General features: G+C 38.9%; 1 protein-coding gene across 4 annotated transcripts in view; it reads right to left on the reverse strand.

Moving 5' to 3' along the window:
- Dis3l2 (DIS3 like 3'-5' exoribonuclease 2) overlaps positions 1–15587 on the reverse strand; it is a 328490-nt gene that overhangs the window by 168382 nt on the left and 144521 nt on the right. The window lies entirely within an intron of this gene.

Genomic DNA, 15587 nt, shown 5'->3' on the forward strand with positions numbered 1-15587 from the left:
GCAATGTTTGTCTTTCTGGGTCTGGGTTACTTCACTCAGTATCATATGTTCTAGTTCTATCCATTCACCAGCAAATTTCAAGATTTCATTCTTCTTTACAACTGAGTGGAATCCCATGGTGTAAATACTCCACTTTCACTACCCAGTCATCAGTTGAAGGATGTTTACAGTTTTAAGCCCTGTTTCCGTTTCCTAGCTACTAGGGACAGACTGGCAGTGAACATGGCAGAGCAAGTATGTATGGAGTAAGTAGGGACTTGATATTTGGGCATATGTCAAGGAGTGGAATTAGCTTGGTCATATGGTATATCTACTTTTAGCTTTTTGGGAATTTTCCACTCTGATTTAAATGGCGGCTTCATCAGTTTGTAGTCCTACCAATAGTGAATGAGGGTATTACTACAACTAGTTAAAACAACTGTTCAGAGATTGACCAGGGTGTGATCAGTCCCAATTGATACATCTACAACACAACTCTTGCACGTAAGGCTCATGAAACATCATAGGAAAGGGGACTGGAAATTTTGTAAGAGCCAGAAAACCAGGAAGTCTGCTGTAAGATTATTCCTGCTATCTCTGACAAGAAAGTTGTATCCATGGAAGTTTCAACATGGCTGACTAAAGAAGACCTAAATAACTCCAACAATTGATATCACAATATAAATGAGTGAACTCTTCTATGGCCCCAACCCTAGATGAAGAGCTCCAAAAAATTAACAACTGCTGATAGAAGAAAAATTATTCTTCCCCAGGGATGAGCCCCCTGATTGGTTACCCAAAACCAATTGGTCAGCCCTAGAAACATACACATGCAGGCAACAGTGAATGAACTCAGTGTGTTATATTTAAATATTTATTTCTTTAATGTATATGCAACAACAATGGCTCAAAATGGGGAGGCATCATGAATGTGGGAGGGAGTGGGGGACAGAAGGAAGAACTAATATAATTATATTTGAATTAAATAAAAAATAAAATGGATAGGTCTCTAGTCAGTCTTATAAGAATTCTCATCCACATACAGATTACAAGTGTGAACTCAGTGTCATATCCAGACACAAATTGCAAACATGATACCAGCCTTAAGTAGCTGTCTTTGTGAAGGGTACTGGGGAAACCAAAAGTAGCCACCTTCTCTGTAATATATGCCTATTTGTCCACTAGGATAATCAGGGAATCTACCTTTAGCTCCTTCTGAAGGAGTCTTGATCTGGCATTAGGACTTTACCAGAGTCATTCAATTTCTATGAATATGATTTTGCTTCCTATATTGAAGGTGGATGCCAAGCTGCCAGAGTTCTTAGGTGCACAGTAGTAAACGGGAATAAAGGGTCTGGTTGTCATATTGTCAGACTTTTAGCAAATTCTGACCTCTGATCTGATTACAAGAATATAAGCTGTTGCAGCAGGGCTAGCCCCACTTCTCACACACAAGTCATAGAAGAGCAGCTCCATGGCCTACAAACACCCTCTAGGGACACTGTGGAACATCCACAGTCAAGACTCTACCCCTTGGAAACTGTAAGCCTAATTAAATGCTTGCTTTTCAAAAAAATAACTTGCCTTCTTCCTGGTGCTTTATCACAGCAATAGAAACTCTAAGACAAATGACAATTAGAATCCAGGTAAATAATAGGAAAGAGAAAAATAAGGAATCAAGAACTAATGGAGAGAAAAGAAACAAATTCTGAAGAAAGGGTAAAATAGATGAGACCATAGTTAGAGTGGACAGGAAAAGCTGTGAGACAAAGACACAAATTCTAAGTACCAGAGTAAGAGGCGGGAGTCATTAACATCCTACAAGCATGAAAAGGGCAAGGGAGTGACTAATGATTTTTATCCAATAAATTCAACATCTTGGACAAAACAGGCAAATTCCTTGAAATATACAAACTGCCCAGGATTCTTCAAGAAAGTCAATATCTGGACATCCCTGTATCTATTAAAGAAATTGAACTAGGATTTTAAAATCTTCTCACAAAGAAAACTGAAGTTCAGATCCTTTTCCAGATAGATTCTACAAAATACTTTAAACAGAAATCAGATGTCATATTTATTTTAAAAGTATAACCAATTAACTTAAAATTTATCCAGCTGAAGAAAATTGATCAATATAATTCACCATAGTAACAATCACAAAATTCATACAATCATGTCACTGTTATAGGAAAGAAAAAATAAAGAAGCAAGAACCAATGGACAGAATAAACAGAATTTGACAGAATTTTCATATTCATTCACAATAAAGGCACATGATCAATGGTGAGAAGCTTCTTTGATTTGATTGAAACCTTCCAAGAAAATCCTGGAGCTGGGCCTGAGGAGATGGTTCAGTCAGCAGACTAGTAGACTGCTTGCTACATAGGAATAAGGACCTCAGTTTAGAACCTGATATCTATGTTGTTTTTTTTTTTTAAAAAAAAAAAAGCCAGTTGTGAGTATGTGTCCCTGTAGTTCCAGTACTGGGAAGGTAAAGACAGAAGAATCCCTGGAACCTGCTGACCAGCTAATCCTGTCAGATTGTTGAGGTCCATGTTCAGTAAGACCCCACGTCAAAAACAAGGTGACACCTAATGTCAGGCTTCTATGTCAGCACATTTATGTGAACATGTATGAAATGTACACATACATATCCTCCCCATCCTAGACTAATGCCAAATTTAGTCGTGAAAGTCTAAATGTTTTCCCATAGGTCAGGAATAAGACAACAATGCTCATTCTCAACCCTATGCAACACTGTTTGGGGGAGCCTAGTGAATGCCATAAAGCAAAAGGTAAACTATGCATAAAATTAAAATGGGAGGACTTCACGCCGCATATAGTGGGATAAAGTGAGTATAATTCCCATGAAGAAATAACCAGTTCCTATTATGTTTCCTGGAAGACCTCTGTGTATTAAAACAGGATTCTGTATAATGTATTTAAACTCTTAACCTAAGATTCCTAATGTAAAGATAGTGCCCCAAAGACAAGAAAAGCTCATGGCAGTAAAAACGCTTTTAGGCTTGTAGAGGTAGAAGTAGCAGCAGGGTCTGTGTTAATGGTGTCTTGCAGGAAAAGAGGTAGGATCCACTAGCATTGTGAACCAATAACTCTTATAAAAGATGAAGCTGAGACTTGGCTCTGCAGAATTACCTTTGTGCGGTTCTCAGGTGGTTGAGCTGTCACTGTTTCTGTAATCCCTTCAGTACCCTTCCAATAAATCCTTTTCCAAACACTTCCATTCTCTTGCTTGCAACTAAGAACCCAGACAGTTAAAGATGTAGGTCCCAATAATCTTCAAAATGATACGGAATCTTTTAAAATAACATTTACCTGTGCTCACCAGAATGAAGTTCCCATGAAAGACTTGAGGGAGCTTATTATCACTACCTTTGAAGCTTAAAGGACATAGAAATTCAACACTGGGGTAGAGTAAAGTGACAGAAATTGTTACTCAGGCTAAAAAGAACTTTATTCTATTGATGAAAGGTCATTAAAAATAGTATTTTAAAAGCTAACGAGATCTGAGTTATTCCCTAGTCATCTAGCCTACTCATTATTCTCACAGGCTTCTGGATCTTTTTATACACTTCTTACGTATTATCAATGTCTTCTAAAAAAGATTTATCTTATGTGTTTGGGTGTTTTCCCTGCATAAATGTCTGTGCACTGCTTATGTGCCTGGAACCCACAGAGATCAGAAAAGGACTTTGGATGACCTAGAACTAGAGTTGCTGGTGATTGAACAGTCATGTGGGTGCCGAGAATCAAATCCAAGTCTTTTGGAAAAGCAGTCAGTGCTCTTAACAACAGCACATCTCTCCAGCCCTCTAATAGCAATCAATGTTTTTAACTGTTTGGGTTCACAGAAAGTGGATGATGAAGCATCCCACCCCTTTAAAGGTATAGTTTCTGAAAAGGCAGTGTGGCAGAAATTTTCTAATGTATCTGTAGTTCACTTTGGTTGAGGAAATAAGGCAATAGCTATGAATTTAACCAGACAGACGGATACCTGAAACGACTGGTAACATGGGATCTAGGCAAGAGATATATAAATAAGTCTATTGAAATGAGCCTGGCAGAGTATGAGTGTTTACACTGTGTTGTGATTAGTCTTGTCAACTCAGCTGAGTTTAGAATTATCAAGGAAACACATATGAGTATGCATTTGCAAATATTAAACAAACAGGGAAAGACCTACCCTGAATGTGGGTGACATCATCCCAGGTGATAGGGTCCTATGCTTAGTGAAAAGGAGAAAGTAAACTGAGCACCAGCATTCATCTTTCTGTCTTCCTGCCTCACACTGTTACCATGAGCTGTATGTATCCCCTTTAACTGTGAGCCAAAATAAACCCTTTCTTCCAATGAAGAAAGTACCTAATGCACACTGCATGAAAGATCTCAGTGAAGCAATTCATGTGGAACAATTCAATGTGAATGCTGTGTGGGTCTTCCTGAGAATGTCAGTGATCCCCTTCTCCAATCACTTCAGTGCTTCCTCAGTGAGCTTTAAGAACAAAGAACACTTCCTTAAGTACTTTTTGGCCATTTGAGATTCTTATAGTTGAGAATTCTCTGTTTAGTTCTGTATCACATTTTTTAATTGGGCTATTTATAATTTTGATGTCTAATTTCTTGAGTTATTTATATATTTTGAGATCAGTCCTTTGTCTGATGTGGGGTTGGTGAAGATCTTTTCCCATTCAGTAGGCTGCCTTTTTGTCTTATTGACTGTGTCCTTTGCTTAAAGAAGCTTCTCAGTTCCAGGAGGTACCATTTATTAATTGCTGCTCCCAGTGTCTGTGCTACTGGTGTTATATTTAGAAAGTGGTCTCCTGTGCCCATGCATTGAGGACTACTTACTACTTTCTCTTCTATCAGATTCAGTGTGGTCAGATTTATATTGAGGTCTTTAATCCATTTGGACTTGAGTTTTGTGGATCTATTTTCATTCTTCTACATGTTGACATCCAGTTATGCCAGCACCATTTGTTGAAGATACTTTCTTTATTCCATTGTATAATTTTAGCTTCTTTGTCAAAAATCAGGTGTTCACAGGTGTGTGAATTATTGATTCAATTTCACTGGTCAACCTCTCTGTTTTTATGTCAGTACCACAGTGTTTTCATTACTGTAGCTCTGTAATAGAGCTTGATGTCAGGGATGGTGAGGCCTCCAGAAGTTCTTTTATTGTACAAGATTGTTTTGGCTATTCTGGGTTTTTTGTTTTTTCATATAAAGTTGATTATTGTTCTTTCAAGGTCTGTGAAGAATTGTGTTGGGATTTTGATGGGGATTGCATTGAATCTATAAATTGATTTTGGTAGGATTGCCATTTTTACTATGTTGATCCTACCTACCCAAGAACATGGGAGATCTTTCCATTTTCTGGTACCTTCTTCAATTTCTTTCTTCAAAGAATTAACGTTCTTGTCGAATAGGTCTTTCAATGCTCAATCATACTACAAAGGCATTTGTTCAATTATGTTCATAGTAGCATTACTTGTAATAGCCAAGACCTGAAAACAACCTAGATGCCCATCAACGGAAGAATGGGTATAGAAAATGTGTCACATTTACACATTAGAGTACTACTCAGAAGTTAAAAAAAAATGACATCTTGAATTTTGCATGCAAATGAATGGAACTAGAAAAAAAACATCCTGAGTGAGGTAACCCAGACCCAAAGAGATGAATATGGTATGTATTCACTCATAAGTACATACTAGTTATAAACAAAGGCTATTGAGCCTATAGTTCATGATCCTAGAGAAGCTAAGTAATAAGGTGAACCCTAAGAAAAACATAGATAGATCCACCTGGAAATTGGAAACAGACAAGATCGCCTGACAAAATTAGGAGCATGTAGGTGGAAGGAGAAGGGAGGGTGGAAGGGGAAAAGAAGAAAAGGGGAGGGGTGAGGAGAACTTGAGGGAATGGCACAGTCGAGAAGGAGGAAGGACAGAGATGAGAGCAAGGAAAGAGATATCTTGATTGAGGGAGCAATTATAGGGCTAGCAAGAAACCTGGCTCTAGAGAAATTCCCAGAAATCCATAAGGATGACCCCACCTAAGACCCTAAGCAATAGAGGAGACGGGCCCGATCTTGACTTGCACTGTAGTCAGACTGATGAATATCTTACATATCACCATCGAACCTTCATCCAGCAACTGACGGAAACAGAGGCAGAGACCTGCATCGGAGCACTGGACTGAGCTCCCAAAGTCCAGTTGAAGAGGAGGAGGAATGAGAATATGAGCAAAGAGGTCAAGACCATGATGGGTACACCCACTGAAACAGTATACCTGAGCTAATGGGAGCTCACCAACTCCAGCTGAAATGGAAAGGAACAAGCATAGGACCAAACTAGTCCCTCTGAATGTGGTTGACAGTTGCATGGCTGGGGCAGATTGAGGGGCCACTGGCAGTGGCACCAGGATTTATCCCTACTGCATGTACTGGCTTTTTGGAAACCTATTCTCTTTGGATAGATACCTTGCTGAGCCTAGATATAGTAGGGAGGGCCTTGGACCTTCTCCAAAGCAAGGCGCCTTACTCTTTCTGAGGATTGGATGGGGGTGGGGTAGGAGGGTCTGTGGAAGGAATGGGAAGAAAGGGAATAGGAACTTGGATTGGTATGTAAAATGAAAAAAAGTATGTTTTCTTTTAAAAAAAATTAAAAAAAGGAAAAAAACTTCTTAAAAAAAAGAACAAAGAACTCTGAGTTGTTTTGATTTGCATTTCTCTGCTAACTAAGGATATTGAACATTTCCTTAAGTGCCTTTCAGCCATTTTAGATTCCTCTGTTGAGAGTTCTCTGTTTAGGTCTGTACTCCTTTTTTTTAAAATTGGATTATGTGATCTTTTGGTGTCCAATTTCTTGAGTTCTTTGTATATTTTGGAGATCAGACTTCTGTCTGATGTGGGGTTAGTTAAAATTTTTTCCTATTCTGTAGTCTGTTGTTTTGTCTTGTTGACTGTGTCCTTTGCTTTACAGAAGCTTTTCATTTTCAGGAGGTCCCATTTATTAATTGTTTCTCTCAGTGCCTGTGCTGCTGGGGTTATATTTAGGAAGTGGTCTCCTGTGCCAATGCGTTCAAGTGTACTTCCCACTTTCTCTTTTATGAGGTTCAGTGTGGCTGGCTTTATGTTGAGGTCTTTGATCCATTTGGACTTGAGTTTTGTGCATGGTGATAGATGTGTCTATTTTCATTTTTTTACATGTTGATATCCAGTTATGCCAGAACCACTTGTTAAATATGCTTTCTTTTTTCCATTTGATATTTTTTGTTTCTTTGTCAAAAATCAGGTGTTCGAAGATGGGTGGATTGATATCCGGGTCTTATATTTGGTTCCATTGGTCCTCCTGTCTGTTCTTATGCCAATACCAGGCTGTTTTCAGTACTGTGGCTCTGCAGTAGAGTTTGAATTCAGGGACTGTGATGCCTCCAGAAGGTCTTTTATTGTACAGGATTGTTTTGGCTATCCTGGGTTTTTTGCTTTTCTATATGAAATTGAGTACCGTTCCTTCGAGGTCTGTGAAGAATTTTGCTGGGCACTGCGTTGAATCTGTAGATCGCTTTTGGTAAGATTGCCAGCAATGAAAATTAAAGAGAAGCATTTTTCTTTTTCCCATATTGTGCTTTCTGTTCTGGCAACAAAATTCACCAGGTTATATACTGGGGCCAAACACTCTTAATTCATTTATGAAATTACAACATGACTTATAAAGACAAAAATCATATTTTAGCTATGCCTTCCAAATGTAATCAACATCTCCAAGTTCCTATTAGTAGTAATTAACATTTATTTTACTAAGTTCCAGAGTACATTTCTCAAGTGCCTCATTTAAATAAATTTATTATGGATTTCCACTGGAGATATATTTGATAGCTGTACAGACTAAAGAGCTTGCAGAAGATAAAAATCTAATGAGCCAGCATGGTGAAAGAGCGCAGGATATTGGAAAGGGCCTCAGATGCCCCAGAAAGACTCCCTCTCTCTACGTACTCCTAAACCCTGATCTCTCTAAACACTAGGCTCCCTTGAACAAAGCTCTAACAGGAAACTGACTGGTGGATTGTGTCATTATCTTGCACAAGTGTTTGTTTTGACATTTTGGTTTCAGTGTAAGTATCAGAACCATAAAAATAACTTTCATAGCTGGGTGGTGGAGGCATATGCCTTTAATCCCAGCATTCGGGAGGCAGAGGCAGGTGGTTCTCTGTGAGTTCGAGGTCAGCCGGGTATAAAGAGCTAATTCTAGGACAGTAGGGCTGTTACAAGAGAAACCCTGTCTTGAAAAACAAACAAACAAACAATAATAACAATAAAGTAACTTTCATGGAGATGTACTGCAGCTCAAATGGTATTGCTTTCTGTGTACTTTCCTGGAACTGGAATTACAGGTGCTTGTGAGTTTCCTGGTGTGGGTATATTTCCCTCAACCAGTATACCTATGCTGCTGTCCCTGAATCTTATAAGAAACACAGATAAAGTACACAACTATTTTTTCTACATAAGTTAATAAATTAAATGAATCATATAAATGGACTAAAGACAAAAATCACATAAATATCTCATTAAGAAAAAGATTTTTACTGGGCGGTGGTAGCTTATGCCTTTAAGTCCAGTTCTCAAAAGGCAGAGGAAGGTAAATCTCCATGAGTTTGTGGCCAGCCTGTTCTACAAAGCAAGTTCCAGGATAACCATGGTGGTTACACAGAGAAACCCTGTCTCGAGGGTGGGGGGGGGGGACACAAAAGAACTTTGGACACTCTCAATGCAGAAAAGGTTTTTGACAAATTCCAATATGCTTCAATGATAAAAGCCGTAGAAAGAACAGACCTCATAATAAAAGCTATATATGGCAAACTCATACCAACATCATCCTAAATGAAGAAAGACTTGAAGGAATCCTATTATAACCAGAAACAATACAGGACTGTCCACTGTCTTCACTCCTTTTCAATACAGTGCTAGAAAGCACGACCTAGAGCAGTGGTTCTCAACCTTCCTAATGCTGTAACCCTTTAATACAGTTCCTCATGGCAGGGTAACTCCCAACCATAAAATTATTTCACTACTTCATAACTGTAATTGTGCTAATGTTATGAATTGTAAAGTAAATATCTGATATGCAAGATATCTGATATGTGACCCCTTATGAAAGGGGCATTCATTCCCCCCAGGAAGTCATGACCCACAGTTATCACTATTAGAATAAGACAAGAGAAAGAAATTTAAAAAACACAAATAGGAAAAGAAGTCAAATTATTACCCTTATTTGCAGATAGTATGATATTGTACAGAAATGATCCGATAAATTCTACCAGAAAACTTCTAGAAATGATCAACAGTTTCAGTTATGATATAAAATCAACTTACAATAATCCTTTCTGTATACTAATAACAAACAGAGAACAAAATCCTAAAAACACTGTCATTCACAATAACCTCAATAAAATAACATATAACATAAGCCTACCCAAGGATGTGAAGGATCTCTACAAAGAGAACTTTAATCTGAAGAAGGAGCCTGAGGAAGATGCTAGATGGAAAGACCCCACCATATTCATAGATTAGTACAATTAATACTGTGAAAAAAATGCCATGCTAAAAAAGCAACTTACAGAGCCAATATAATCACAATCAATCACAAACCCTATGATATTATTCACAGAAATTTTTAAAAATCCTAAAAATTTATATGGAATCACAAAGGACCCAAGATAGCTGAAGCAACCCAGAGCAAAAAGAACAATGCTGGATGGATTACCACACTAGATTTCAAGGTATATTACAAAGCTACACTAATAAATACTGCATGGTACCGGCACAAATGCAGGCATGTAGATCAATGGAACAAAATAGAGGACCCAAACACAAGAACACATAATTACAGCTATCTCACTGCTGACAGAGGCCAAAAATACAAACAAGAGAAAAGACAACATTTCCAACAAATGGTGAAAACTGGATGTCTACAAGAATGAATTAGACCCCTATCTATCACCCTGTACAGTAATCAGTTCTGAATGGATCAAAACATACAATGCAAAAGAAACCTGAAATGCTGAAAACTGTCAGAAGAAAACTTAGGCAGTACCCTGCAAGATACAGGGGTAGGAAAGGACTTCCTGAATTGGACTCATTTCACTCAGGAGTTAGGTCAACAACTAACAAATGGAACCTCTCCCATGAAATTCAAAAGCTTCTATATAGCAAAGGAATCAAGTAAAGAGTAAGCACACAGAATGGGAGAGATTTTTGTCAATTACATATGAGATAGAAAATTAGTATCCAGAATATACAAAGAATTCAAAAAACAAGAGTCGAGAAACAAATAACACAATTAAAAATGGGCCATGGATCAAAAAGAAATTACAAATTTCTAACCTTACTAATTAGGGAAATATGAATAAAAAAAAACCACGTTAAGATTTCATTTCACCCCAGTCAAAACATCGAAGATCAAGAAAATACCCAACAACAAATGCTGTTGAGGATGTAGGCTAAAGAAACCCCCTTTCACATGGGTGGGACTACAAACTGGACTAGCCACCACAAAAATCCATGCGAATACATCTCACAGAGCTAAAAGAAGGTAGAGCATGACATACCCAAAGAGAGAAGCAATCTACAAACTGTCAATGTCATTACCAAAAACTGCAACATGGGAGGTCTTGAAGCAGTCAAGAATAGGGAAACAGCATTAATGGTCAGACAGGGCAGTTCTGTGGAGTTGGTTCTCTACTTCCGTTTTTACATGGACTCTGGGGATTGAATTCAGAACATCAGGTTTGTGTGTATCTTTACCAACACAGCCATCAAACCAGCCACCAAATAATGAATTCTTGGGGTGATATTTTACATTGCCTATAAGTATATATTTAAATTATTTTAATTGTCAATATTTAATGTGTATATATTTCAAAAGTAAAAGTGAAAAACACATCTAAATTTCAATACTGCAGAAACAGTTGTAAGGAAGAAGCATTCCTCAGTAGTGAATTTATAATGGTCATCACTACGAATCTTTCTCGCCCAGCAGAGCTTCCCCATGAATACCGGGTCCTAACACATAATACCATAGGCAGTGTAGTCAAGCTTCTTCCAGTTGATGGGATCAGCAATGAAGGCATAAATATTCTCTATGAGAAGCATGAGACCAACTACCCTGAGTAATAAGGAAATGACAAAGCTACTGAGAAAAGGGAGCAACTACACACAGAAGAGGTTGTAACCGAGGTAGTCCTTCAAATTGGCCTGTGTACCTAACGGAAAATACAAACTCTCCCAATATTAGTGTCCTTGGTCACTTATCTTCTTTTCTCTATTAAATACTCTTTGAACACCAGCCTTAAAGCCAATCTATGCACAGGGCATACACTCTTGTACATCAGCTTTATCATCACTGTTCTTAAATAAATACACCCACACATAATGACTGCTGTTGTTAGCTCCATGCAGATAAAATGGTATCACAGCCTTGAGAAGCCACAAAAAGAACAAACACTGGCTCATTCAAGGGCCCAGAATACCAGTAACCATACAAAGCCTTGCTGGCACACAAAGTATGGTAAGCACAGCCATGTCTATACCTATATATTATCCATATTGTTTTCCATAATCAGGGGTAGACAGTTACCGTCTCTTCTAGATCAATATTATGACAGCAAAATGAAGCATGTAATGGATGGGGATCTCAGGGAAAATGTTTTTAACAATGAAAATATAAATGAATGGGTGGAAAGTACGATTATTTTTGCTGTTGTGGCGGAGGTTTTGTTTTTTTGAGATAGAACCTCAAGCAGACAAGGCTGGCCTCAAACTCAATATGTAGTTGACAATGGCCTTGAATTCTTGATCCTCTTGCCTCCATGCCTGGCACAAGAAATGAGACTTAGCAAAATCAAATGATTTTAGGGAAGGTCTTGAAGTGTGAATCAGTGTTGTCACAAAGGGAGTAGCTAGAGGCTGAATGCAAACTCAGTGTGGGGAAAGGCTAACACTATGCAAAGTCCACATAAATGAAGTAGAAAAAGACAAGATCTCCTGAGTAAATTGGGAGCATAGGGAAAAGGACAGAAGGGGAGGGGAACAGAGAAAAATATGTAGCTCAATAAAAACAATTTTAAAAACCACCAAAGTACACACCAACACATTTTAGGCAGGCGCATTAGGAATTATAATGGAGATGTTGACTTTGTCAGACGTTTATTTCAATGGAGATTGTCCTGTGTCCCACCCCACCCCCCACCCCCGCTTATTGAGAAATGTAAGAGTTGGGTTCAGCTGGGCAGTGGTTGTGCACACCTTTAATCCCAAGCACTCGGGAGGCAGAGGTAGGCAGATCTCTGTGAGTTCACAGCCAGCCTGGGCTACAAGAGCTGGTCCCAGGACAGCTAGGGCTGTTACACAGAGAAACCCTGACTCGAAAAACTAAAGAGTTGGGTTCATCAAAATTATTTTCTGGGAAGAAAAACAATTAAAACTCACAATGTGGGGAGTTAACATTGTCTGGGCCATAGCAGATCCACAGAATTGTAAATTGACATCTTCTAGGTGTTACATAATCAGTCTTTAGAAATAAAACTACCTATTAAATTTGCAATGTATGGTTCTTGGTGCTGAAGTCCACAGACAAACTAGCAAGTCTTCAGACCTTGAGCTGAATTCCACAAGGGGTCCCCTGGCTTCTGACTCTTGGTTTGCCTTGTCTAAGAGGAAGCACTATAACACTGCCCACATTCTAGGGAGCTTCTTCCTTGGCATGATGAGCCTGCTGAACTGGCCTCTCTCCCTTAGAAGAGAAGGACTCGAGAGGACTCTAGCACAGGCTCAAAGTTGTCAATCCAGCAACATTCCAAGAATCTTTCCAGCCAGGTTAGGATGTACTGTTTGGATAAATGGAAACATGCATTTCCCCAGCAACTGTTTCTGTTCCTGGAGGTGAGGGCGCTGCAGCCAGCATAGAGGCAATCAGGGACTCCTGCTCCTATATACAGACTTCAGGCTCTTTGACTAGGTTCTCTGGGGAAGCAGCCACTTAGTAGCAAAGGCCTGTATCAGGACCATTCTCCTCCATTCCCTGATTTCTTCAAAATGCAAGGTTTTGGTTTTTTTCCCCAAAGCTCATCCTTACAGGCCACCAGGTGGAGCCCAATAGTCATATAAAAAAGAGCCCCCTCCTCAGTCTGATCTGCTTTTCTTTGCCTCTTAGCCAAGTACAGCCATGGTTCAGAAAGGGCTTGTAAAAAAATCTCAATGTGTCATATAACTCGGTCTACCCCTTAAAGATTATTTAAATACGAAATGTGCCCTCAGAAAGTAAAACACTCATTTTGTGAAAGGGGTGTTGGTGACTGTAGAAAGTTTTTCTGTTTGCTTTATCTTGTAAACAATGGCTCTATAGCATTAATTTCTCCCTTTGCCTTATCTAGCAGCCTGGTCACCACTGCATTTTTCTGCTAAAATAAATAATTTATATAAAGTAATTTTTACGATGTCATCAATTTATATTTATCCCCTAAAGAAACTCAGTATCTTCAAAACCAAATAGAAGTTCATGGCTTTGATTCTAGCACTCAGGAGACAGAAGTAGGTGGATTTCTCTGAGTTAAGGCCAGCTGGTCTACAAAGCAAATTACAGGATGGTCAGGCTATACTGTGAGACCCTGTCTTTAAAAAACAAAACCTCAAAAGAAGTATTTGCCTCCATCGGCTAACTATCTGAGGACTGGCCCTTTAAGTGCAAAGCTAGGAGAAAAAAATATTGAAACAGGCCCCACCCAACCTTCTTCTCCACCACACACCACAGCAATAAGAACTTCTTTGGTTGCTTCCATGTTGCTTAACCATTGGCTTCGCTGCCCTCACTGAAATCAGCAAAACTGCAACCCATCCTCCATGTCTCCTTTCAATAGCCTTGAGTTAAGTCCAGACAGTCTCAAGTTCAACCATAAGTCTCTCATCTTTACTGCACCTGTACTGACCTATTTGTTTCCCCCCAAGTCCCCAAAAATCTGTTCAATAATCTAAGATATATGTTAATTTGTTCTTGATCAGTTCCTCTCCTACATCCTCAGCCTTCAGTGATGCCAAAAACCACTATTTGCTTCTCACAGTAGCTAATATAAAACTCTTCAATTTCCTTCAAGATTTACCCTTATATTATTTGAGAAGAAACCATTACAAATCTAAGAGAAAATGAGTATGGTATCTTTGTGCCCACATCATCCTAGAAGAGATGAGGCTGAGGCAGTAATCTTTGGAGTTTGGGTAGTAGATTTTACAAAGGTCTAAGAAATACCAGCTTGAATACCACTGTAAAAGTTTCAAAAGGGAATGATGATTTAAGAGAGCTGACGAGTTCCTAAAATTGTAAATCTCATTACATAATCGCAAATCATTCCAAAGAGGAAGCCAATGCAACTCTTTGGTTATTCTGGATAAGAGTCCACTACCAAATATTAAAAGTACTAAGTATGCTGTGATTTATGACAAAAAGCACTAGTCCCTAAATACCAGCAAGGGCTCACTGAGACTACCTTTGGAGTTTTGACAGAATTACAAGCCTAATAATTCATGAAAGGTGGTGGATATATTGTTAAGAGAAGTCAAGTGAGACTCCTCATGACAATTTAACATCAAGACAGAAAACAATTTGAACAACCACGGATCTCCAAACTGTAAAGACCTATGAGCTTCCCTTAGGTTGAGTTGCCAAAGTGGCACAGGGGATGCCATAGACGCAAGTACAGCACATGGGAGCCAAGATCAATGGCTTCCTTATGGATCCTCCCAAAGCTATATCCTATAAATGTTCATATTCTTTTCAATCCTTTTGTTAAATATCAGCACTTCCTAATATAGATATCCTCTACCTGATTTGTATACTTCTTACCACTTGTAAACCAGGCATTGATCTTGAGGTCATGGAACTCTGGGCTCCACTCCAAACTCTCCCTCATTCTTCTGTATTTCCTAGTCAACCTGGCTGCAGATCTCAAAGTCACCTTCATTTCGACCTACTTACCTGACCAGCCTTATCCTAAGGTATCCTTGATCAAAAGGAGCACATGGTCAAGTGAAGTATCAAATCAGCAACTGCAATCCAAACAGTATCTGAGCTGCAGTGATGAACTGATTAAAAGCTATGAGAATGCCCAGAAGGAGGCTTGGAGTCTGGGAAGACTTTCTGAGTAGCCAACTGAGTTGAATTTAAAAGCTGAGTATTTCACCAAGAGGTAAAGGAAGTATGTGTGTAAAAGCCTGGAGTCATGAGCAGCCACAGTCATGTAGAGAAACAGCAAAGGATAAGGGATCAAGTGAAGGCTATGGTGGAAGCCAAGGCTGCCCTTGGAACATTGTGTTGAAACTACTATCAGCATCTACCCTCACTCAAGTCTGAGGCCTGGAAGTTCATCTAAGATTCTTCTACCTTTTCCTTCACACAAAATTTACCTTGTTTCCCCAAAGTTTTTCACTCCTCTTGCCTCCTCCACAGTTCTCCTGTTTCAGGTCTTCTCAATTCCTCCAGCTTCTTATGACAATCTGTAATATCTATAACTGTCCCACACGCTCCTTGCTCTCCATT

Source organism: Microtus pennsylvanicus, chromosome 17 (genome assembly GCF_037038515.1).
Source record: "Microtus pennsylvanicus isolate mMicPen1 chromosome 17, mMicPen1.hap1, whole genome shotgun sequence".
Lineage (NCBI taxonomy): Eukaryota > Metazoa > Chordata > Mammalia > Rodentia > Cricetidae > Microtus > Microtus pennsylvanicus.